The sequence below is a fragment of the Macrotis lagotis genome, chromosome 1 (genome assembly GCF_037893015.1).
Source record: "Macrotis lagotis isolate mMagLag1 chromosome 1, bilby.v1.9.chrom.fasta, whole genome shotgun sequence".
NCBI classification, from domain to species: domain Eukaryota; kingdom Metazoa; phylum Chordata; class Mammalia; order Peramelemorphia; family Peramelidae; genus Macrotis; species Macrotis lagotis.
In genome coordinates this window covers 523,331,154-523,358,934 of record NC_133658.1, presented here as the reverse complement: position 1 = coordinate 523,358,934, position 27,781 = coordinate 523,331,154, and positions in this window count along the sequence as shown.

Here is a 27,781-nt window from a genome sequence, read left to right as displayed (position 1 = left end):
CACCTGAAATAATGTTTTTCAATATATACTCCACCATTTATTTGGAGCATTCTGCTCAGTTCATTCTCCCATGTGGGACATCCATTATAGCCATATGGATTCAAGTATCCCATGTACCTACCTACAACATACTTTCAAAAAAATCACAGCTTAATTAGCATTCATTAATCTGATAGGTTTTTTAACCTTTATTTAGTCAGAGGTCAAAATTAATTAAAAAGAAATGAATTAAATTAAATGATATAAGAAAAGCATTAGCAATAGAGACTTTCCTCAATAAATCTGGATTTTCCCACTTATATATATATTATTAGTGTGAAGAATAGATGTATGTAGAGATCATGAAAGAGGAAGCACATGTGTCCAGGATACATGTGGGAAAGTGCAACTGAGTTCTCTGATATTACAGGATTAAATTTTTTTCTACCTCTTTAACTGGGACTGCTTTCTTCTGAATATGGTGTATTGCTCCATTGTCTTTTGATGTGAATAAGGAACTGTTATCTTGCTGGTACCCTAGAGCTGCTGAAAAATATCTCCACTTGATGCTTATTCCTCTGTTCTCCAATGGTGACTATTAGGAGGGAAGCTATCCAAGTTATTTCCTTATACCAGCTTCTAGGATCCATCTCTTCAAGCTATTTGCTATTCACTTCTCTCATCTAATCAAGCAGGGCAAAATAACTAGAAAATATTTCTTTGATAAAGGCAGGTTGGTTGCTTTCCATTCAGACTTAGATATACAACACTCTTCTCATAAAAATCTAGGTATAATGAATGTCCTCAGAATGAGATTGGATAATTTCTTATAATTCCTTCTTGTAAGACTGAGATCATATTCTTCTCTCCCAGCCTTAGAGATAGAAATTCCCAAGCTCCTCTCTGATTTAGCATACAAATTAATTTGAGCCAATTCAGAAGATAAGAAAAGAACATGAGATCATAGTCATAAAGCTAATTTGCATTTTTGCCTTTATTATGTAAATTTGTCAGCAGGAAAATATCATGGTTTTGACTTATATTACTCAGCATCAAAGTTTCACATTAACTTATTACAAATTTGGTAATTTTAATGACAACAAATAATATGGTCTTGCAAGGAGATTGGTGGTATGAAAAATATGAGAAGGAAAGTCAGAACACTTGAATGACTTCAACTATGATTAACTAGCTGTGAAATTTTGGGTATTTAATCTCCTCTGTTTTTCTTTCTTTTTTCATCCATATGCACATTTATATTTTTAAGCTACAAAATTTCCTTCCACACTCCCATTTCACCCCACCTCCCCTCAGTGGCAAACAGTCAAGTTAGCATTGTGCATACCATTTTTGATAAATATGTTTACATATTAGTCATTTTGCGTATGAGGAAGTAGGATTAAGAGAAAGAGGTACATAAGAGATAATTTTTATAAAGTGTTCATCAGATACTGATGGGTTGGTTTTCTTTTTTGTTTTATTTTGTTTTGTTTTTCTTCCTCTGGATGGGGATAACATTGTCCATAGCTGGTCTAATATGGTTGTCCTAGTTCTCTGACCTGCTGAGAGGAGCTACTTCCATTAAAATTGATCATCTCACAATTTTGTTGTTAATGTGTACATTGTTCTATCAGTTCTGTTCCCTTCACTCAGCATCAGATCCTATAACTCATTCCATGCTTCTCTTTAATCCAACCATTTATGATTTCTTATAAAATAATAATATTCCATAGAATTCATGTGCCATAATTTGTTTAGTCATGCTCCAATTGATGATGCATTCCATCAATTTCCAATTATATGCTACTACAAAAAATGTTGTTATGAATATTCTTTAATATGTGGGACTTTTACCTTTTCTTATGATTTATTCTAGATATAGACCAAGAATTGGAATTGCTGGATCAAAGGGAATGAACATTTTTATTTTTCTTTGGGCACAATTCCATATTGCTCTCCAGAAAATTTGGATGTGTTCACAACTCAATCAGCAATGCATCAATGTCCCAATGCTCCCACAACCTTTGCAACATTGCTCATTTTCCCTTTTTCCTCCTCTTGACCAATCTGATAGGTGTGAGGTCATACCTCATTGATGTTTTAATTTGCATTTCTCTAATCAATAATGATTTGGGACATTTTTCCATATGATCATATATAGCTTTAATTTCTTCATCTGAAAACTGTCTATTCAAATACTTTGATCATTTATCAATTGGGAAATGACTTGTAAATTTGAAGCAATTCTCTATTTATTTTAGAAGTGAGACCTTTATCAGAACTCATAGTAAAGATTGTTTCCTAGTTTTCTGCTTTCCTTCTAATTTTGGCAGCATTGATTTTATTATTGCAAAAACTTTTTTGATTTAATATAGTCAAAATCATTCATTTTGCAGTTTACAATACACTCTCATTCTTGGTTGGTCATAAATTTATCCCCTTTCCATAGATCTGATAGAGTATTTCTTGGTGTATAAATTTATCTATGGTGTTGTCGTTTATGTCTAACTCCTGTAACCAATTTTGAACTTTTTTGGTATAGAATGTGAGATGTGGATCTATGCCTAGATTTTGCCATACAATTTTCTAGTTTTCCCAATGATTTTTTGTCAAATAGTGAGTTCTGTCCCCTGAAACTGACACCTTTGGGTTTGTCAAACTGTAGGTTGCTATAGTAATTTACTGTGGGTTTTTTTTTAACCTATCCTAATTCACTGATTAATCACTGTATTTCTTAACCAGTTTCAGGTAGTTTTTTTTTATTAGATTTTTTTTTTGCAAGGCAATGGGGTGAAGTGGCTTACCCAAAGGCCACACATCTAGGTAATTATTAAGTGTCTGAGATCAGATTTGAACTCAGGTATTCCTGACTCAGGGACAGTGCTCTTTCTACTGTGCCACCTAGGCACCCCCAGTTTCAGGTAGTTTTGATGACTGCCACTTTATAGTATAGTTTTAGATCTGGTAGAGCTAGGCCACCTTCCTTGGCATTTTTATCAGTTCCCTTGCTTTTCTTGATCTTTTTTTGCTTCAGATGAATTTTGTTACTACTTTTTCTAGCTCAGTAAAGTACTTATTTGGTATTTTAATTGGTATGGCACAGAATTATTTAATTTGGGTAGAATTATCATTTTTTATTATATTAGCTCTACATAACCAAGAGCAATTGACATTTTTCCAAATTTTTTAGATCTGACTTTATTTGGATGAGAAGTGCTTCGTAATTGTGTCATACAGCTTCTGAGTTTGTCTTAAGAGGTAGATTCCTAAATATTTAATATTGTCTATAGTAACTTTAAATGGAATTTCTCTTTCTATCTCTTGCTCTTGGGCTTTGTTGCTCATATATATAGAAATGCCAATGATTTATTTGGGTTTATTTTATATCCTGCTACTTTGCTGAATTTGTTACTTGTTTCAAGGAGCTTTTTAGATGATTTTCTAGGGCTCTCTAAGCGGACCATCATCTCATCTGCTGCACACAGTGAAAGTTTTGCTTCCTCACTGTCAATTCTGATTCTTTCAATTTCTTTTTCTTATCATATTGTTAAAGGTAGCATTTTTAACACTGGTAATGGGCATCCTTGTTTCATCCCTGATTTTATTGGAAATGCTCTGAGTTTATTTCCATTACATATAATATTTGTTAATGGCTTTATACAGATAGTATTTATTATTTTAAGGAAAACCCCACTTATTCCTAAATTTGCTAGTGTTTTTAATAAGAATGGATACTGTATTTTACCAAAGGCTTTTTCAATATCTATTGATATAATCATATGATTTCTGTTGGTTTTACTGTTGATACATTCAATTATGTTGAGTGTTTCCCTAATATTAAACCATCCCTGCCTACCTTCTATAAATCCTCCCTAGTAATAATTCACTGTAGTCTCACTGCTAAAATTTTATTTAAGATTTTGGAATCAATGTTCATTAGGGAGATTGGGCTATAATTTTTTTATCTATTTTAGTTCTTACTTGTCTAAATATCAGCAACATGGTGTCTTAAAAGAAGTTTGGCAGAACTCATTTTTCTATTCAGAACTATTTTTTAAAAGTTTATTTAGAAAAGGAATTAATTGGGCAGCTAGGTGGCACAGTGGATAGAGCACCAGCCCTGGAGTCAGGAGTACCTGAGTATAAATCCGACCTCAGACACTTAATAATTAGCTAGCTGTGTGGCCTTGGGCAAGCCACTTAACCCCATTTATCTTACAAAAAAAAACCTTAAATAAAAGGAAAAGGGATTAATTGTTGCTTAAATATTTGGTAGAATTCACTTGTACATCCATCTGAACCTGGAGATATTTCTTAGGGAGGCTATTGATGGTTTCTTCAATTTCTTTTTTTTTTTCTGAAAAGGAGATATTTAAGTAATTTATTTCCTCTTCTGTTAATCTTAGCAGTTTATATTTTTGTAAAAATTTATTCATTTAATTCAAGTTATCCAATTTATTGGCAGACATTGTGGCAAAGTAGCTTCAAATTATCTCTTTAATTTATTCCTCATTGATGGTTAGTTTGCCCTTTTCATTTTTGATACTAGTAATTTGGTTATCTTCTTTCTTTTGTTAAATCAGATGCACCAAAGGTTTGTCTTTTTTATCGACTTTTTCATAAAATCAACTTTTTGAGATCAATGGTTTTCTTTCTTTCAATTTTATTAATCTCTCCCATGACTTTCAGAACATCTAATTTGGTATTTAATTGGAGATCCTTAATTTGTTCTTTTTTCTAGCCTTTTCTGGTTGCATACCCAATTTATTGATCTCCTCTTTCTCTATTTTATTCATATAAGCATTTAGAGATATAAAGTTTCCCTTCAAAATTAGCTTAGCTGGGGTGGCTAGGTAACACAATGGATAGAGCACCAGCCCTGGAGTCAGGAGTACCTGAGTTCAAATCTGACCTCAGACAGTTAATAATTACTAGTTGTGTGGCCTTGGGCAAGTCACTTAACCCCATTGTCTTGCAAAAAGCCTAAAAAACCAAAATTGTCTTAGCTGCATCCCATAAATTTTGGTTATGATGTCTCATGAGTATCATTTTCTTAGATATAATTATTGATTATTTCTATTAATTGCTGTTTGATCTACCCATTGTTTAAGATGAAGTTATTTAACTTACAATTAGCTTCTGTTTTATTGTCTCATGACCCTTTATCATATGCAATTTTTATTTCATCAGGGTCTGAGTAGTGTGCATTATTTATTTCTGCCTTTCTGCATTTGATTATAAAGTTTTTGTGCCCTATACATGATTAATTTTGGTATAGAGACAATGTATTGCTGAGAAAAATGTATATTCTTTTCTATTCCCCTTAAATTTTCTCCAGAGGTCTGTCATATCTAAGTTTTCTAAGATTTCATTCATCTTCTTAACTTCCTTTTTGTTTATTTTGTGGATTTGTCTAGTTCTGAGGGAGGTAGATTGATGTATGACATTATTAGTGTTTTGCTGTCTATGTCAACTTATAATTCACTCAGTTTTTCCTCTATGAATTTGGATGCTATACCACTAGGTGCATATGTGTTTTGTAATGATATTGCATCATTACCAATGGTGCCTTTTATGAAGATGTAGTTTTCTTCCTTATCCATTTTAATTAGGTTGATTTTTGCTTTTACTTTATCTAAGATCTGAAACACTATCCCTGAATTTTTTTAATTTCAGCTGAGGCATAATATATTTTGCTCCAACCTTTTACCTTTACCCTGTGTATATCTCTCTGCTTCATATGTGTTTCTAAACAGCAAATTGGAGGAATCTGTTTTTAATACATTTTACTATATGCTTCTATTTTATGGCACAGCTCACCCCATTCACATTTACAGTTAGGTTAATAATTCTGTATTTTCCTTCATGCTATCTTTCTCAATTTATATTTTTCCTCTTTTTTTTCTCTTTTTCCTCCTCACCAAAAATTTACTCCCTGTTCACTTGGACTTTTCTTTTAAAATAAAACCTTCAGTTTATTTTCACTTATTACTTTGTCTTCCTTTCTATCAGTCCCTTCTTCCCTTATCTTTCTCTTTCCCTGTCCTCCCCTTCCCTTCATATTAAGATAAATTTTTAAACCCAAGTGGAGATGTATGTTATTCCCTCTTGGGCCAAATCTATTGAATTGAATTTACTCTCCCTTCTTTCCTTCTAGAATTGTAAATTTTTGTGCCTCTTCACCTGGTGTTATTTATGTGTCTAGTACCATTAATCATGTATTATCAATCACAGTTTGATTATTTGATTGCTTGATAAGCTCATATTGTTATCAAAGGATCATCACAGATTGCTTGATTGCCTGATAACTGCATTGTCTCAAATTACATCAAAGTATAATTATAATCTTTTTTTACCTTGCCACTTTTTTCAAGTACCCTCCAAGGACACACAATCCTTCTCATGAGCCAAAGTATCATCCAAAATCAAATCATTTCTTGATCTATTTGTTCCCCTCCCCCCAGGCCTATTTTCTCTCACACTGTCCACCTCCACTCAGGGCACTTAACCCTTTGTTAAGTGAAACACAGCCTATTTTCTACCCCTACCCCCACTTTACCTCTCCCTTCCCACCCAGGGTTCTTAATTCCTTGTTCAGTGATATATACTAAATCAAACCTTGATCTAATTAACTGCAAGAATTTTAAAGATCTCTAAGTAGTGAGAGTTTCTGAGGGTCTCAGTGAGAACTTTACAAATGATTGTAAGTTACAGAGACTGACACAGGACAACCCAGTTTATGATGCCCTCCTTAAATAATGTACTAAGCTTTTGTCAGCAGAGCAGAGTTAAAGTGGGTCAAAAGATAGTGAGACACTTAAGTTTAAAGTTAACAACCCTGCTTTTTCATCACGACTTTTTGTCTTAAACATAGCATCTTGGACATCTTCAATGGAAAGACAAGACCTTACTATACCCATATATTTTAAGTCCAATATCTTCAATTATATTCGAACCTTTGATTATCTTAAAAGGAAAAAAAAAGTTCTAAAGAAAATGAAATGCTGTGTCTTCCCTTTTAGTGTTGTATTCAGTTTGATGGTCTTGACCAGCATTAGTTTTGTTTTGTTTTGTCCTTTCCCTTTTCATTTATCTTTTCATGCAACTCTTGAGTCCTGTATTTGGTGTTTGAATTTTCATTCAGTTGATGTCTTTGTGTCAGGAAATTCTAGAAGTCCTCTATTTCGTTGAACACCCATCATTTTCCCCTGACAGTATATGCTGAATTTTGCAGGGCAGTACATTCTGGCATGTAATACCAGGATATGGTATTCCAGGTCTCCTAAACCCTCAATGTTGAGGTTGATGTTGAGGTCCTGTGTGAGTCTGATTCCTTTATATCTGAATTGTTTTCTATTTGCTGCTTGCAATATTCTCTTCTGTATTTGAGAGTTCTGGAATTTGACTATAACAGCCTTTGTAGTTTTTATCCTGGGGTCTCTTTCTGGAGGGGTTCTGTAGATTTTTTGAAGGGTTGTATTGCTTTCTTGTTCTGGCAGATTTGGACAGGTTTCCCTTATAATTTCCTACATGATGTTTCCCAAATTCATTTTTTGATCTAGGCTTTCCACTAGTGTGATGATTTGTAGATTGTCTCTGCTGGATCTATTTTCTAGGTCATTTGTTTTCTCTAAAAAGTACTTTAAATTTTCTTCAATTTTTTCAACCTTTTTATTTTATTTGATGGGATCTTGTAGTCTTGTAAATTTATTGGTTTCTATTTGCCAACTTCTAACTTGTGGTTTTTATTTTCTTCAATTATCAAAAGTTTCCTTTTTAAAACATGTTGAATTTTCTGGTCAATTTTTCAATATTTTCCTGCATGATTCTCATTTCTTTTTTTCCATTTTTCTCCTTCTCTTCTTTACTTTTTAGATATTTTTTAAGCTCTTTGATGAGATTTTGTATCTGAGTCCAATTTATAAGATGTTTTGAAACTTCCCCTGTGAGTGATTTTTTTCTTCAGATATGGCATTGCTGTAGTTTTCTATAATGGGTACTATTTCTGCCTTTTGACTCATTTTTCTTATTTTAGCTTTGCTCCTGGGATATAGGTATTATAGATCCAATTTTGGTGGGGGGGGCTTGTTGTTAGCCAAGATGTTACTTATGTAGTCCAGGCCTTGTCTTTGCAGAAGTTTACTTCCTCCTTTATGTCCAGGTTCTGACTTAGCAGTGGTTTGTCCTGACCCAGTCCTGTCTTTTATTCTGGTGTTCCCACCGTTCAGACTTTGTTTGGGGTTGGGATCCTCTTGGCTGCCAGGACTTCTGCTGCTGTCAAGCTGTGGATTGCACTGTGGCTAAAAGCCTCCTGCTTATTTCCTCCCTCTCTACCTCCTGGGTTTTACTTTCCCACCCCCCCAAAGAGACAAACTTTCACTGAAGACCCTCCATGATGGCTAGTGTTGAAAACTTCTTTGAATCTTCTCTTTTTATTGATGGGATTTGTAACTTGAATGTCAGAATAGAGGCTTCATTTGTCTTTGTTAGAGAAAACTTTTGGAAGCATGTTAGCTTCACCCCAGCATCACTCCCTGACTATTTCTGAACTACAATCTCCTTTGTTTTTAAGTAATTGATAATTTAAATAAAGGTAGGGGGCAGAGCCAAGAGGGCAAAATAAAGACTGTAATTCAGATGAACTCTTTCAAAATTTCCTTCCAAACAATATTAAAATAATTCCTTACATCAAATTTTGGAACTGCAGACCAAAGATGAGGGTGAGACATTTGTCATCTCTCAGACTAATATTATTTTGTGATGGCAATTTGGACTATCTTTTCTCTGCTTTCTAGTCATTCAATGGGCATTGGTTCAGAAAAAAATAGATCTGGGAAAGAATTTAGTTTAGAAACACCAAGACCACCCACTGTATCCTGAGTCAACACCAGTCTTCTTAATCTTTGTCTTGACACTGGGCTCTACAATAACTGAAGGACAGGAAAACATTGTTGACATAACCCATGTGTCTTAATCAAATCGAATTCTTATGCAAGTCAAGACAATGTGCTAATTATGTCATTGTTCCTCTTTGAGAAGGGAGTATGAACAACAGCAATAACAAATTGAGGAATGACTGAACAAGTTGTGGCAAATAACTATGACAGAGTACTATCATACTAGATATTAGAAATGATGAGATGATAAGATGGAAGAATAAAGGCAAGGACTCCCCTGAATTCCCCCCAAACCCCTCCAAATAGCTTTAAATAATGACTCTAAATAAATTTTAGACTGGATAAAGCAGTAAAAAAAATAGAGTAAAACAATTTTCTAACCCAGGACAACTTAGTTCAACAGGAAAGGTTTGTTGCACCAGGGTGAGGGAGGAGTATAGGCAAGGTAGGCCACCCCAGTGCAGACTAACGCCCAGCAACTCAAGAACAGGCAGAAAACTGACTTAGAGACATCATTGGTGACTTCTAGACCTCTTAGCCTACAGGCACCAAAGGTAACTTAGAAGCTCCCAGGACAGGTCTATCACACCTGGATGATAGTGAAGCACAGTCTAGCACAGGCCATATTAGAGTAACCCCAGACCCAGCAATCCAGGAGCAGGCTTTGGGAGCGACTAAATCAATAGCAGCTGCACCTGCTTCCAGATCTCTCAGTCCACAGACTATAAGGAGGTTGGAAGGAGATTATAGAGGTCTCTTTGCCAATTCTGAGGCAGGACTCTGCTGCTTTGCCCATACTCAAATGTAGGCCCCAGGAAAAGGAAGTACAGAAACATACCAGAGTTTGTTGCTCTAGGGGAACAAGAACCCTTCTTACAATTTCTGGGCAGAAAAAAAAAGTGCTTGTGGTCATTCAAAGAACAGGCCAGGAGAGTAATAAATATATCCCCTTATTGTCTTGGAAAAACTGAAAACTTTCAGGTCCCTAGAAATATCTCTGAAAATAGTTATTTTCACAGAAACTTGGTACAGCCCCCCCCCACCTTGGAATCAGAGTTTTACTTTAACAGAGGGTTTAACAAAGATTTAAAATCAAATCATAGGCTGGAAAAATGAGAAAACAACAGGAAAAACTCTGACCAAGCTATTATGGTGATAAGGAACATCAAAACACACACTTAGAAGAAGATAATAAAGTCAAAGCTACTACATGAAAGAAAAATATGAATTGGATCTTCAATATGATATTAGAGAGCTCAAAAAGGATATTGAAAATCAAGTAAGAGAGGTACAGGAAAATTTGGGAAAAGAAATGAGAATAATGCAAAAAAAATTATGAAAAACAGTTCCGCAGCTTGGTTAAGGAGACCCTCAAAACTGCAGAAGAAAATAGTACTTTATAAAACAGACTAGGTCAAATGGTAAAAGAGGTGCAAAAAGTCAATGAGAAGGATGACTTTAAAAGCATTATCATTCAAAAAGAAAAATAGATAAAATAATTCACTGAACCAAAAGAAACTTCTTAAAAAGCAGAATTACTCAAATGGAAATGAGGTCCAAGAGCTCACTGAAGAAAATAATTCCTTAAAAAATCAGAATTGAACAAATGGAAGTTAAAGATGTTATGAGAAATCAATAAGCAATAAAACAACATCAAAAGAATGAAAAAATGAAAGACTGTGAAATGTCATTGGAAAAACAACCTGGAAAACAGGAAAACAAAATTTAAAAATTATTGGACTACTAGAAAGCCATGATACAAAAAAAAAAAACCTAGATATCATCTTTCAAGAAATTATCAAGGAAAACTTCCCTGATATTCTAGAACAAGAGGATAAAATGGAAATAGGATAAAATCCCCCAGTCACTTTCTGAAAAAAATCCCAAAATGAAAACCCCAAGAAATATTATAGCCAGAACTCCTAGGTCAGAGAGAAAATATTGCAAGTAGCTGGAAAGAAACATTTAAAATATTGTGGAATCACAGTCAGAATAACACAAGATTTAGCAGTTTCTACATTAAAAGAACATAGGACTTAGAATATGATATTCCAGAAAACTAAAGAGCTTGGATTACAAGCAAGAATCAATTACCATAGAATATTACTATACACTTTCAGGGGGAAAGATGAATATTCAAAAAAATAAGGAAAACTCAAATTTTCCTAATAAAAAGATCAGAGCTAAACCAAAAATTTGATCTTCAAATGTGAGACTTAAGTAAAGTATAATAAAGTAAATATGAAAGGGAAATCTTAACGTTTTTAATGATGTTGAACTCTTTATATTCCAAAAAAGGAAGATGATACCTTATAACTCATATGAAATTTTCTCATTTTCAATACAGCTAGGAGTATAAATAGATAGGTACACAGATGGTAATTGAATATAAAGGAATGATATCTAAAAAAATTCAAATTCAGGGTGAGAGAGGCATGTACTGGAAGAAAGGGAAAGAGAGAGGAAGAATGGTGTAAATTATCTATCATAAAAGAAGTAAGAAATAGTGGAAGGGAAGAAGGGGCACTTGAGGGGGAGTAAATGAAAGAGTCTCAATAGAATTAGCTCAAAGAGAGAATGGCCTATTTTCTCAAATCCATATAGAAATTCATTATATCCCACAGGAAAATAAGAGGGAAAGGGGATGACATAAAAGGACATGGTGATGAAAGGGAGGCAAGATTGGAGCAGAGGCATGGCAAAACAAAACACTTTTGAGGAAAGACAAAGTGAAAGGAGAAGGAGAATAGAATAAACAGGTAGGGTGAATAGGATGGAGGGAAATAGGAGTTGTAACTGTGGAAAAAATTTAAATATGTTTCTTGGATAAAGTCATCATTTCTCAATATAGAAAGCTAAGTATGTAAAAATAAGAATCATTTTCAAAATTGATAAATGATCAAAAGATATGAACAAATTTTGAATGACGGTATCAGTGCCAACTATCACCATATTAAAAAATATTCTAACTCCCTATACATTGGAGAAATGCAAGTAAAACAATTCTGAGGTACTACTCTATACCTATTAGATTGACCAATAGGGACAGAAAAGGCAAATGACAAATGTTGGAGGGTATATAGGAAAAATGAGACTTTAATGCCCTCTTTTTTATTTTGATTTACATTTTTATTTATTTTCACATTACTAAAATATCTTGTAAGAGTAAACATGATACCCCCCAAAATTTAAAAAAACCTCATGAGAAATAAATGAAAGAATAAGAAAAAAATGTGCTTTACTCTGTGTTCAGATACCATCAGCTCTGTCTCTGGAATGGATCACATTCTTTATCATAAGCCCATCATATTTCTATATTTTTGCACAGTTGCTGTTGCTGATGGTCATTACTTCCATCCATTCCTCCCCACTCCCATTTATTATATTTTTTCCATCCTTTCATTCTGTCCATCTTCACAAATGTGCTATGGAGTAATCTGAGTGGAGCAACACACAGAGCTCCAGCCCTGTGGCCAGGGGCACCAAGCCCACATCCTACCTCAGAAACCCAGAAACACCCAGCTGCATGATTCTAGACAGGCCACCCATTCCCACCACCTTGAAAAAAGTAAAAAAAATGTGTTGTATCTGACTACCCTCTGCCATGATCTACCTTTTCCTCTATCACCTACACACCACTCCCCTCCTCCTGTTCTCTTTCTCCCATCTCCTTCTCCTTTTTCTTCTAGATTTCTATACCCTATTAGGTATATATGTGCATTCCTCCCTGGGTCCTTTCCAATGAGAATGAAGGCACCCTCATCCTTCCTCACCTTCCCCCCTTCCTCTCCACTGCAAAACCTTTTTCTTAACTCTTTTATCTGAAATAACCCATTCTACCTCTCCTTTCCCTTTCTCCCAGTACACTCCTTTTTCACATATTTGACCCTGTTTTTATAATATATTATACCTTAAATTCAGCTCCCATGCTTTGTTTAAATATGATCCTTCTAACTGCTCTAATTAAATGAAAAAGTTTATAGCAGTATTGTCAACATCATCTTCCTATGCAGGAATATACACAGTTCAGCATCATTAAATTCCTCAAAATTTACCCTTCTCAGCCATCCTCTCTATGCTTCACCTGAATCTTGAATTGAAGATCAAACTTTCTGTACAGCTCTGGCCATTTAAACAGGATAATTTAAATTCCCCTATTACACTGAATGTCTATCTTGTCCCCTGGAAGAGGATGTTCAGTTTTTCTGGGTAGTTGATTCTCAGTTGCATTCCAAGTTCTTTTGCCTTCCAGAATATTATATTCCTAGCCCTATGAGCCCTTAATATAGAAACTGCAAAATCCTGATTGTAGCTCCATGTTATTTGAATTGTTTCTTTCTGGGTGCTTGTAATATTTTCCCTTTGACTTGGGAGTTCTGGAATTTGACTATAGTATTCCTGGGGGTTATTGTTTTGTGATCTCTTTCAGGGAGAGATTGATGGATTCTATCAATTGCTATATTACCCTTTGCTTCTAGGATATCAGGGCGATTTTCCTGTAGAAATTCTTTAAAAATAAAGTTATGGTTCTTTTCCTGATCATGACGTTCAGATAGCCCAATAATTTTTGAATCGTCTCTTCTGGATCTGTTCTCTAGGTCAGGTGTTTTTCCAATAATTTCTCTCTTTTTTTTCAGATTTTTTTGCAAGGCAGTGGAATTAAGTGGCTTCCCCAAGGCCACACAGCTAGGTAATTATTAAGTGTCTGAGGACAGATTTGAACTCAGATACTCCTAACTCCAGGGCTGGTGCTGTATCCACTGTGCCACCTAGCCACCCCAGTTTTTTTTCCAATGAGAAATTTCATGTTTTCTTCTAGTTTTTCATACTTTTGGTTCTGTTTTATTGTTCCCTTGATTCCTCACAAAGTCTTCAGCTTCCCTTTGCTCCATCTATAGTTGAAGGAGTTGTCTTCTTCAGAGTTTTCTTATTTCCTTTCCATCTGGCCTGTTCAGCTTTTTTAAGGTAGGCTTCTCCTCATTAACTATTTGAACTGCTTTATTTAATATTACATAAACTGGTTTTTAACATGCTGTTTACTTCTAAATTTTTTTGAATCCCCTTGACTAAGCTGATTGGATTTTCATGTTTTTCCTGCATCTTTCTCATTTCTCTTCCCAATTTTTTCTCTACCTCCTTTACTTCATTTTTAAAATCTTCTTTGAGACTTGTTATATAGCCTAAGCCCAACTCCTGTTATTCTTGGAGGCTTTGGATAAAGAAACTTGGACTTTGTCATTTTCTGAGGGTGTATTTTGATCTTCTCCATGGGATTAAAGTAATTGTCTGTGGTCAGCTTCCATTTTTTTTCTTTTTACCCATTTCTTCAGGCTGTGCCCTAATTTTGGGGTACTTCCTGAGCTTTTTGAGTTGTTATTGGGATACCCTCTCAAGGACCTCAATTCCTTCAGTATCTTATTAGAGACTCTGACTGCTCTGCTAACTGTGCTCTGGTCTGTGAATGACCACAAGTACTCCCCTTTGCCCTGGAGCTGTGAGGTCTGCTGTGGTGGTATGGGGGTCCAGACTGTGACCAGAGTCTGAATATGGACAAAGCACAAGAGTCCTTTCCCAGTGAGAGAGGAGAGACATCAACAGTCTCACCTGATCTCCTTTTCGGTGTGCTGAGCAGCAACCTGCTAGGTGGCTCTGTAGGCCTGCTTCTATTTCCTAGGACTTGGGGTAGGCTGAGGCCCATGGCTGCACTGAGGGTCACATTAGCCTGGGTTCTGCCCTCACTCTGGAAGAGGTTTTCCAGTTGATTCTCCAAGTTGAGTTTGTATTTCCTGGATTGACAGGTTAGGAATCTGCCCCTGGTGCCATGAACCAGCACTCCCAGGAACCCAGGAACCCAACAGGCTGTCCCCAGAATGCTGGAACTCCTTCAGGCCTGTCCAGTGATCCTGACTGTGCTACTACCCCTTCCAACCCTATGGAACAGAACCTTCCCACGATCTTCCAGGTTACCTTGTGATGGAGAATTGTTTGCTGTAATTTTCTGAGGGATTTATCTCTCAAAAATTTAATTGGAGTCATAAGTTAAAAGATTTTGGAATATTTTGGAAGAGAGCTCCTGGGAAATCCTTGCCCTCATGTCACCATCTTGGCTCTGCCCTTTAATGAACTCTTGAAATACATATGTATATATACATATTTATATATATTTATATATATTTAAATATTTATATATATATGATTCAATTATTCTTTAGATGCCCAAATAACTATAAAATCAAGTTTTCTGTTTGATCTTGCAATGCAATCTGTATGACAAAAGAGATGTAAAACAAAAGTTAAAGGATCTACATGTATAAGGATATTTACAGCAACTCTACTCTGGTGGCAAGGAATTGCAAACTAAGTGGATGCCATCAGTTCAGGAATGGCTGAACAAATTGGGGTAAATGATTATGGTGGAATGCTAATCTGCTATAAGAAATGATGAATGGAATGGTTTCAGAAACATCTGGAAAGACTTATATGAGCTGATATAAAGTGAAATATACTATTTACAAAATACTAGCAATATTTTAGGATGATCAGCTATGAATGACTAAACTTTTCACAACAATACTCTGACCAAAGACAACTGTGAAGCATTTATGTTGAAGAATGCTGTCTCCAGAGACATAGATGATGGTGTATGAATACACATTGAAGAAAATCTTTTTTTTTTACTTAATTTTTCTTAATGTTTCTTTTTTCTGGGGATCCTGTGTTTTCTTTCATATTTTGTCTATTATGGAAATGTTTTACAGGATTACACATTTACTATCTATATCAAATTGATTGCTTTCTCAAAAAAAAAGGTGGGTTGGGACTAGAGGAAGGGAATTCTAAGGGAATTCAAAGTTGTGAAAGTGAATGTTAAAAATTCTTTTTATATGTAACTAGGTAAAATAAAGTACTAAATAAAAATATATTTATGCCAAAAGTGAATAGAAGAGTGGTTTCAGAAAAATGTGACAAGACCTTTATGAACTGATACAAAGTAAAGAGAGAAGAACCAGATTATTGTTTACAGTGATATTAATGTTGATGATCAATACAATGATCCAAGACAATATCAAAAGAATCATGGAAAAAATTCTATCCATGTTCAGTGGGAGAACTGATGAAATCCAAGGATACATTGAATTATTCCTTTTCTCATTTTATTTTTTCTTAGTTCTTTAAAAAATGGTGAATATGGAAAAGTTCTGCAGGATTTCACATGTAGAATTGATAAATTGTCTTTTCAATCTATAGGGAAGTGGATTGAAGAGAAGGAGAGAATTTGTACCTCATAGTATAAAAGAAAAGAATATTGAAAATAAAGAAATAATTCATTTAAAAAGAAAACAAAGATATTTCACAAATTAATCCCTAAAATTTCTCCCAGCTTTATAACATGATCATAATGACTATGGGGAAGAAGGATCAACAACAAATAAAAAAAATTCAAAGGTCAGGGTGAGGGAAAAAAAGTGGATTCAACTCTGCTGTATTACTAAATATTTCTGAATAAATAAAAAATTGGCATATATTTTTCATGTCTGGGTTTGTGCCCAGGATAGTACCATATCTTTGGTGCCAACACTGCTTCAGATGATTTATGATGATTTTTTTTTGACTTGTTTGTTTTTTTACATGGCCAACTTGGTTACAGAGGTTGATTCGCAGAGTTCATTTATCATGATATCAATGTAAAGACAATTACAATGAATGACATTGTCTGAAGGCTACAAAGAGGGGAGAATGCATAAAGATGATATTATGAAACGGTACAGTGAGAGGATGTAAAGATGTTCCAAAACAAATGAATTATATCACTTTATTGGAGGAAATATTTGATATAAAAAACCATAATTCTATGAAGGGGGGTCCTTGTATCCAAGGATTAGAATAAGCCTTAGACAAAATTAATTTCATCCATAAAATTAATTTCTCCTACATGAGAGAAAAAATTCTACTTCTTAAGAACTAAATTATTGCCATTATTTTGATGTTAGATTAATAGTTATCTCTATTCTGAAGTTTAGTAGATCTGATCTAAGTGCTTAACTTTTATTCCTTAGGGACTGTGATATGTGTGAAAGGATCTATCTAGATTTTTCAATAGTGTATCAAAGCCAAAATAATGTCACTTGCAAGACTGATTGTCAGTGAATCAGACAATCACCAATAATTTATTAGAAAATTACTTTCTTCACTTTGTTAAGTATCCATTTCATTTCCAAATCAGGAAATGAAAATAAAAATAATCCCTGACCTCAAGGAATTTAAATGTTAAAGGGGGAATGATCATATAAATGAATAGGTGCAGACAGGAAACAGAACTGATGAAAAGCAATCACTGAATGTATTAATGAAATTATTGACTGAATCTATCTCTGCTTTTTTAGATTTTTATATCTTTTGAACATATAAAAAAATCAGTTTGAGTACTAATATTTGAAATAGCCCTGAATGACCAATCAATTCATAGAGCATATCATGCTAGCAAAGCAAATTTGATGCTAAACTGCAAATGTGTGGCCAGAGGTTTCTACTATTTGCAAATTTCATATTAATTTTGTTTTATTTGAATAGTATGAATTTATATGGCACTGTTATCTTTCTCCAAAGAAAAGAATTTTTTAATTTACCTCTAATTAAAATTTCTATCATTCACAAATTTTCCCCTAATTTTCCTAAGGAAATCTCAAGAAAATCAACTTCTATGATTATACTAATAAACAATGAACTTTCTTTCATTTTAAACACACTATATACATACGCATACACACACACACACACACACACACACACACACACACACACACACACACAAACACACACACCTGAATCTCCTTTCAATTTTTCTATCTCTCAAAAGCACCACTATTCTCCCAGATGTCCAAGTATGAAAACATTGGAATCATCTTCAATTCATCCTCTGTATTTGCCTAGGCAAATAAATTTTACTATCAAAATGTCTCGTTTTCACTCAACTGTCAGATACATCATTCTCCTAAATCTAGTTTCTTCAATTTGTAGTTATTAATAATCACTTACCTGGGCTCTCTACTTCCAAATTCTCTTTCTTCTAATTTATTCTGCTGTTTGAATTTGAATGATACATATCACTTCCAAATTAATCTTCAGTCACTGTTTTGATCAGGTTACTTCACTTTTCAGAAAAGCTTCATGTTGTCCTATTTTCTATTCCATTCTATAGCTCTATTTTGTTTTCTATGTTCTAGGCAAATTTCAGAGTGCTACATAATCTAACCACTACTCTACCTAGCCAATCCAATATCTTACTACTTACCCCACCAATTCTATCCAAATATTATGTGAATTCACAGAAAATATCAACATTAAGACAATTGCCTACATTTTTACGAGAATAATCCATCTGTCATTCAGCTATGCAGCACAGTGGATACAGTGCCAGGCCTGGCCTCAGAAAGACTCATCTTCATGAGTTCTAATCTCACCTCATATACATATATGTATGTATGTATATTAGCTATGTGATTTGGACAAGACACTAAATCCTGCTTGCCTCTGTTTCCTCAACTGTAAAATGAACTAGAAAAGTACATGTATCTTTGCCAAGAAAACCTCACATGGGATTGTGAAGAATTAGACACGACTGAAAAACAACTGAGCAACAATATCTTTCATAGCTCACCCTCAATGGTGTCCTAAAGGGGATATCAGAGGTATGAGCATATTGTGAGAGTTTTACTCCATTGTTCCATTGAAGGAAACCTCAACTTCACCTGCAACCACTTCTTCTCCATTCCTTGTCTTCTCAAGGACTTATTAGGTGAAATTATGGCAATTATTAAGCAATGACAAGAGGATATAATAGTCTGTACTCTTTCTTTGGCATTTTAGTGTACACTTAATAAAATCAAACTGCTGTCCAGATCTTCCTTGATTAAACATGAACAGGGAAGAAAGAATATGAGGTCTTCAGTATCCTCCTACATTCCGAGTCATTGGCTGATTGATTCTTTTTTTTGTATCATACTAGTCTGCATTATAATTGACTAACCTGATGGAAAGGACATTTTCTGCTTGTACAATTATTTATAGAATCCACAATAAAAAATTCCTCTTTAGGTACTTGGGACAGATCAAAAAAGGCAAGCATAATTATCTTGCTGATTATCTGACTTAATAAATCTGTATATACATTTATTTTTTTAAATGAAGGGAAATATGTATTGCATGATCAATCTTGATTGTGGGACATGAGAACAGTGAAATATGTAATGATGTGAGAGATATGTAAAGTCCTATGGAAAAGAAATGTAGCATTCGACTTCGGTCATGGTTATTTTGAAGGTAGTTGTTCCTCAACTACTTTTTTTTGTTATAAGAAGATTCAACCAAAGGGGGTTGTACATTAAGAAGTGATTGTGGTATAGAAAAACTACATATATACAAGTAACAACATTTTAAAAGCAATGTACATAAGTAATAGGCTCCAAAAAATTGATACTTTTTTAAGTTAACCTGAAATCAGAGTGACTATGCAATCAATTCTAATCTACAGAAACTCAAATCTTGTAGATTTGGTTCTCAAGGAAATGTCTAAGAGCAATTTCAATATCCTACTAATTTGCATTGATGTTTGTCTCTGTGAGACAGTAACCAAGAAAGATTTCTTTAACTTATTAATACTTGGAATTATATGTGACTGGGGTAAAAATATTTAGGTAACAAATTAATCAGATTAAAAGGGAGCAGTGTATACAGAAGAGCACTACAATGTATAAGGATGAACAGTAAGTATCCAAACTCTCATTTCTTTGGAGAGCCCTATACATTTGTTATGTCTAACATTTCATCTATCTCTTTTTCAAAATAACCATCCCCTTGCAATCTGTCTTTCAATCCCTCTACTCCACTAAAAGCAATATTTCAAGTGACATCATTGACTGTTTAATTGTTAGAACTACTATGTTTATTTCCTCAGTTCTCATTTTCCTTTTCCATACTTTTTTAGCATTTGACATTCCCTTTACTTCTTTTACACTACTATCATCGCATTCTTTTACTTTTGTGACCTTTCCTACCTGGTCTCCTCTGCTGGTTCATTATTTTCCCCTTCCTTCCCAAGTTTAAATATGCAGTCTTAATCTCTTCTTGAACTCTAGTCTTCACTTTCAGTTATCTGTCATATATTCCCATCCTTTAACATATCTAAAATCCCAACATCACCTCCCCCCCCCACTGAACTAGTCATTTCTCCCAATTTATCTATTTCTGTTGTTTTTGTTAATAGAAATGCATTTTTCTCAGCTATTCAGGATCTAACTTTCTGATCTCATTCTCCATACATGGTTAGGTGGTAGAGTAATTACAATATTAGACTTGGATAAGGAAAAATGAATTTCAGGCTAATTCCATATACTCACTAGATATGTAACCTTCTTTATGTCACTTTGCCTCTGCTTTAACAAAGGGGTAACAATAACATGTATCTTTCCTGGTCCTTCTGAGGATTAAATGAGGAAAGATAAATATATATATATGTGTGTGTGTGTGTGTGTGTGTGTGTGTGTGTGTATGTGTGTGTGTGTGTGGTGTATGTGTGATATTACCTTTAAAATCTTAAAATGTTACATAAATTCTATCATAACCATCATTACAGCTGATCACTTGGCAAATCATGTTGATTATATTTTATATTTTTCTTTTATAATAGTTTAGCATTATGACATATTAATAATAATAATAACTTTTATAATATTTTCCTCATTTTCTTTTGAGTCATAGGGTAATTATCCTTATTCAATTCCCAATCACCAGCTAATAAAACAATTATGATAGCTTCCTAACTAATTTATTAGTTTCAAGTCTTTCCAATAGGCTTCTCATTTCTTCACATCTTTTACACAACTGCCACAATTTTTGTTCTCTAAAGTAGAGGTCTGGTCATGACACTATGTCAGAAAGCTTCAATTTCTTATTATTCCTCTAGAATAAAATACAAACTTTCTGGCTAGGCAATTAAGGGACTTCACAATCTGACACTCATTTTTCACCTCTTCATATAATATATGTTCTAGTAAACTAGAGCCTATTCTTTACTCTCACTTAGAAATCAACACTCTATACTTAGATTTATTCAAACTTCCCCTTTTCAATGACCCCTCTCTTCCCAGTCATCACTGGGATATAGTTCTCTCCACAGGGTCACCCTTCAGATTCTTTTCACTTTGAAGCTCAGTTTAGAGGCTCCACACCCATCACCCAGGTTTATCCTTGGGTGAAAGCATGCATTTTTTCCTTAAAGTTTCTTGCAGCATGTTGATCATTTATTTTATATGCTCTCTTTATACTCTATTTTGTACTATTCTTCTATTCCTGATCCCCCAGGAAAATGTTAATTCATGAAGTCAGAATTAAATCATGCAAAATAAAATCTATGCATTCCTGAGCCCTTCACACCATGTCTTGCATGTAGAAGGCACTAAGAAAATCTTTCTTAATAGTTCTAAACACTTTTCTGAAAGGCAGATTTTGAAAAAAAGGTGGAGTAAATGACACCTGGGCAGGATGGGCTGCTATTGAGTGCAATAAAGGGGAACAGAAAAGGAAAACTAAGGATTTAAAAAAGTAAGTTTACAATATTTTTGGCCAGCCAACTTAGTTGAAGTTCCTAATTTTCCACTTAAGAAAACATTATGTATTATGGGTCCCCAAGAAGCTGATCACAAGTATCAACCTAGATCATTGAAGGCAGTGCTAGGGTTCTCAGATATGTCCTGACACCTGGCTATTCACCTATATGTGAAATAATATTTTAAATTCTTTGAGTAATAAGAAGTAGAGGTTATTGTCACATCTATCTCCTTTCTCTCTCTAGTTTTCTTTGTCATTGCAAACCTCAAAAACTCTCTACACCTCCCGCAATACTTACCAAATGCTCACCGTATACCTTCATTATGGCAGTGATTTTGAGCTTCAAGTAAGAATCAAGATAAAATCCTGAACAAAATCAAAAGTTAAGAAACCCAGGGGAGTCAATCTTGACTGTTGTACTTGACCTTGAGTCCATTCAGTCTCACAGATCTTGTGTATAAAATGGATTTGTGAACTTGAATGAGGAAAAAATATGCCCCCTTTATATCTGCTCTTAATTGAAATTTAGCATTTCATTCAATTATTTAAAAATATTTCTCTGAGAAGGGATCCATAATTTTACTAGTCACCAGTCCTTGATATATACAAACACACACACACATACACACATATACACTAACACATACAAATATACACACATATGCACCTATGATAAGAATCCCTGATCTAGATAAATTACCTCTATAATTTTTTTTCCTAAAGTTTATAATAGTTAATATAACCTGTGATTTAGAGCTTGCCTTACTACCACAATAGGTTCTTGTTCTGGCCTTAGACCAGACTTTATACTATAATAGTCTGTTCTCTAATAAAATAAAAGATCAGAATTTTCTCAATTTCATTATACTCTTCATATAGATTTAATAAAGAAAGTATTTTTTATTTTGTTGTTTTTTTTTCCCCTGAAGCAGTTGGGATTGAGTGATTTGCCTGGGGTCAAACATCAAATATCTATTAAATGTCAAGTATCTAAGGTGTAATTTGACCTGAGGTCCTCCTCACTCCAGGGATGATGCTCTATTCATCTAGTCACTTAGCGGCCACAAGAAAAATTTCCTTAAATGAAATTTAGATATGGCTCATAACTAGGGTCTCTTCAAAAGGAATTGATGAGGTTTCCTTCTAGATAAGTTACTAAATGTAAAAAAAATAATTGTCATCAGATATTGGACAGACATTTGTTTCCTTCATCACCCAAAAAGATTTAAAATACAAAAGATCACATTGACATATACAAATGAACTATTATAATATCACTACTATTATGCTCTTCTGGAAAGCCAGAAAACCTCCCAGGAAATTCCAGGAACTGCAGAATAGGCACTTAACTTTTATTAGGTACATGATTATGGTACTTTTACAAAGCAGCTCAGTCATGGTCCATGTTTTCTGGTCAGCTGTATTTATAAATAATTTACTTTCTTGTCAGTAGTCTTTCTACCCTTAGAAGGGACAAAGTCTGGGAATGCTTTTTGAAAACTCTTGGCTTGTTTAATTACATTTGGAGAATTTTGTTTTATGAAAATATTTTCATGGTGGTGGTACAGACATATTTCAGTGGCTCATGAGGTAGTGTCCAAAATTTGAAAAATTCATCTCAATGCCATAATTCAGTAATCTTTGCTCACGGAAGCACAAAGCAAAGGAGTCAATTAGGAACGTGAGATCCATTCCCAGGCTAGTACAGGTACTTGTGACTATAAGGTGCTTATAACTGCCTTACCTATAGTCTGCTTTATCTGCTGCTGCTTCTCAATATTATTTATCATTATTACCATTACTATTATCATTTACATAACACTTACTAAAGGCATTCTAAATACTTTGCAATTATTACCTCATTTGACCATCACAATAACTTATTTCCTTTAATGGATATAGCATTAATTGAACTTCCTGATACAACATTTTACAGTATGAATTTTAACTATTATATTTGCCTCAGAAAATGGAACACATGAATGTTTCAACACCAAGAGGAAAATATTTTCATAAACTAAATTTCTCCAAATGAATTTGAACAGCCAAGAGTTTTCATAAAATAAAAATTATCCACCTCTATATAACTTCTAGTTCTGAAGACAGTAATCTTAGTTGTTGGTTTAGGAAGTTGAGGAAGTAGTACTATGGGTCTTTCTATTGTTTATTTTCCTTCCTATGAGGAAAAAGTAGTCTTGTCCTGTTAGTCATTTAGTCTTCATAAGTCAACAAGATGGCCCTAACGGGAATGCTAAAAATCACATTTCCTGAAAATTAGATGATTTCTGGTTGCCAGTGGCACAATTTTCTCCTTCCAATATGAAAGATATTTGACAACTACTGTGATGCAGAGAAAAAGAATGATTTTATAACAGAAAAGAGAATAGACTATGCAGCTGAATTTACTGCATTTGTCTCAAAGATAGTGGTTGGCAGAGATTATTAATCAGAAATTTACCAGCTTCTCTGAAAATATCCTTTAGTATTCCAAGCAATTAGCAATGGTCCAGTATGTGATACTGAAGGAGGGAGGAGAAATTAGATTTCTTACACTCTTTTTTGGTTTTCAGTTCTCCTGACATCTTTTTTTGTTCTATGAGTTATATTTCTTTTTTTATACTATTTTTAAAAAAATGAAGAAGATAATTTCTATTACAATCACACCATTCCGGCTTTTTGTACCTAAGCAGAAAGGAGTGTGCATTGAAGTATACTTTCTGCTATATTCTTCAGGAGAGAAAGAAGAGAAGAAAGAAAAAGAAAGGAAGAAAGAAAGAAAGGAAGAAAGAAAGAAAGAAAGAAAGAAAGAAAGAAAGAAAGAAAGAAAGGAAGGAAGGAAGGAAGGAAGGAAGGAAGGAAGGAAGGAAGGAAGAAAGAAAGAAAGAAAGAAAGAAAGAAAGAAAGAAAGAAAGAAAGAAAGAAAGAAAGAAAGAAAGAAAGAAAGAAATGGAGGGAGGGAAGGAGGAAGGAAGGAAGAGAAAAGCTAGAAAAGAAAGGAAAAATTTCTAACTAGAACTTGCATTTGGTTGCCATTCATAGAGAAATTATTTTCTTCCACTCGAGGTGTTTCTCTTTTACTCTCTTTTTATGTTTCTCCATCCTGTCTGCCCAAAATTACAGGGGAGGGTTGGGGGGGTGACAGTAGCTCATGCCTATGTTTACTCAGAGATCACTTCTCTTTAAACCTACCACATAGAGAATCACGTCACGGGAAAGTGCAGTTTCCCTCCCTTCTTGTAATTATAGCAAGAAAGACATATGAAAAATTTCCATCCTTGTACCCTTCCACCTTTGTAGTTATTGCATGCATTGTAGTAGAGGTGATTGAATGTAAGCTCATTGAGGGTAAGGACTATCTTCCTCTTGTTATTTAATTTAATGGAAAAATAAACAACAATAATAATAGAAAAATAGAATTAGAATTAATTTTAATGTGTAATGTTGACTCAGATGTTTAAGGACTAACCAAGTAAGATTTTTGGATGACAGTAATTTTCCTCATACTTCTTTGTAAATTCTTCACAAGTTTTACAGAATTATTTCCACTCCTTAGAACAGTCATCAGTTAGGACAGCATCAGAATGATTGTTAGGTTTATTCAGACCTAACCTTGACAAAGAGATTAGACATTTCCACCTTTTCCTTAAGCCTCCTTTTTTCCCTACCTTAAGAAGCATGAGATAAAATAGAATCAATGATGAAATGTATATATAGAATTCCCCTTAATTCAACCATCAGCATTAAAAACTAACTTTTTACATCTTACACCCCCTCTCCCTATATTTATTATGCTGGAATGAAATCCCTACAGAGATGTGACTTCCTTGGGGCAGTCCCCAAGTATCCACCTGCTTATCAAAAACAGTTATTGAAGATTTAGAAAGGAAAATTCATGGACCAAAGTCCTTGGTACTGTCAACTAGTTCTGAATCAGAAATGAACATGATTTTATTCATGGAAAAAAGATAACTAAAAAGATGCATTTCCATGCTTTGCCATTGTCCCCATAAAGACCATAGATCTTTTATAACAAACTTGCCTCTGAAAGTTTCTATGTATTCAGTCTCCCCCTTTAGAATGTGAACTCCTTGAGAACAGGGAATGTCTCTGCTTTTCTATTTGTATCATTACCATTCACAGTGTTATGCACACAATTTAAGCAATGCTTTTTCATTTGTTCATTCAAAACCAATTTCCTTGGAGTGCACCCTTGTTATGTAGATATATTATTTTATTAAACAATGGATGGAACAAATGATAGATAATTAGGGTAACTTAAAAGACCCACAGTCTGTTAGGAATCAGAAGCAGAGAATTCAGGAAAGTGTGTGTTTTTTCCCATTTTGCTGAATCTATTCTCAAGGCAAATAGCCTTCAATTTCAAATGACATTTCTTTATCATTTCTTAGAGCATTGGACTATTGATAATAAAGCAACTGAAAATACCTTCAGTTTATAGTGTATCATTGGATGAATAATTATTCAAAAAAAAAAGATTCTCCATTTTTTACAGGAGTAGATTTAATTTCTTAGCACATGAATGACTGGATGGCTACGAAGTTTCATGTGCCAAGAAATTAAATCTATTCCTGAATTTTTTTACTTTTATATCCTCCACATATGAAGAGTACTCAGTGATGACAAAGATCTGCAGTGCAACTAAGGGGACAATATATCCCAATGGATTTTCTTCAAAGGTTCATCTTGACTAATCAAATTACATTGTATTTTTTTTTGCATTTCAGTATTTCTCTATCTAGAGCTTAGAACATAATGAGCATTTAATAAATTTGTGATGGATTATGGCCATCATTATTGTAAATTGTTTATTTTAGATGTGTTTCTCTGCTATTAATCAACAATATTTTGATGATGAAATACTATGGTGGGAAACTGACAGAGTCAAATTTCTCTCTCTAAGCCCTTATGAACTTTTTTTTTTCCCTTATAGTAATTACAAGGCTTTTGACTTCTCTTAGCATAACCAGCCATTGCATTTGACATCCTGATTTTAAAAATCTCAATGTAAAAGCAGGAAGCCTCACATGAAGTGAAATTTTGTTGTTGAGTCTTTTGTTTTTGCTTTTTTGACAAATGTTATCTGTTTATCTTGTGCATACTCTTTTCATTGTCCAGTTTCATTTTGCATGTTGCATTTTTTTGAAAGTGAGGACAATTGATAAGATACAAAGTGCATTGCCAAATAGATTGCATCTCAGAATTGTATGTAGAAGAAGAAAACATCCTATTCTCCTTAGATGAGCTGAGTCAGTGCTGATGATTTTCAAGGCATCAGGTTAAGCAGCAAATTACAGATTCAGATGGGCGACCCCCAAGAAAGAAGATGCTATTGAAAATGAAACAGCAGTACTGCTTCTAAAGAAGGAAATTTGCCTCTCAGCAGGGACTCCAACCTTATTTACATTTCTCATCACTGTCATGTACTATTCGCCTGTGTCAAACTTAACTATCCATTTACTTTCTGTTTTTTTTCTGGGAGGGACATTGATGTGACATACTTCATTTTCTGCCCTTGGGATAGGGCTGCATGACACCAGCACACCCAGCTAAAAATAAAATAAAAAGGAAAGAAAATCAGTCAACCGATTATGTAGTCTGTGTGATGCCAAGAAAATACTTGAGTGATTTTTGTAGAATGAGGTTATGTGCAAACCCTCTTTAATTCATCCACTCCCTCCAAAAAAAAACCTTAAAGCAACTAGATAAATTCACATTCTCTAGAAAGGAGAAAGTAAAGACAAAAGGATGGGTTCAAAATTTTTTTTGGGGGGGGTATCTCCATCATTTGGAGAATAGAATAGAAGGAGGAGATTAATTCTCAGGTGTGTTGCAGCTTTTGTCCCCACTGGTTCAGGGTTCCTGAATATCATTTCAAAAGATTAGAAGAAAAATATGACAAAACATAAAGTGTGTGTGTGTATACATATATATATATATATATATATGTATATGTATATACATATATATATATATATATACATATAGCATATTGGAGATTAGAAAGTCACTGAGCCATGAAAATCTAACTAGTCAGTCTAATAGTTTTATACATAATTGCTATATTGCCAATAAAAGAATGACATCAGAATTTTTTTATTTATTTTTTATTTGATAGTATTTTAATTTTATCACCAATTATATATCAAGAAAATTTAAGCTTTTCATTTTAAAAAGATTCTCAAGTCCAAATTTTCCTTCTCATCCTCCCCTCCCCTCTTCCTAAAATGGTAGGCAATTTGTGCATCATGTAAAACATGTGCTTTTATGTAAAGCATATT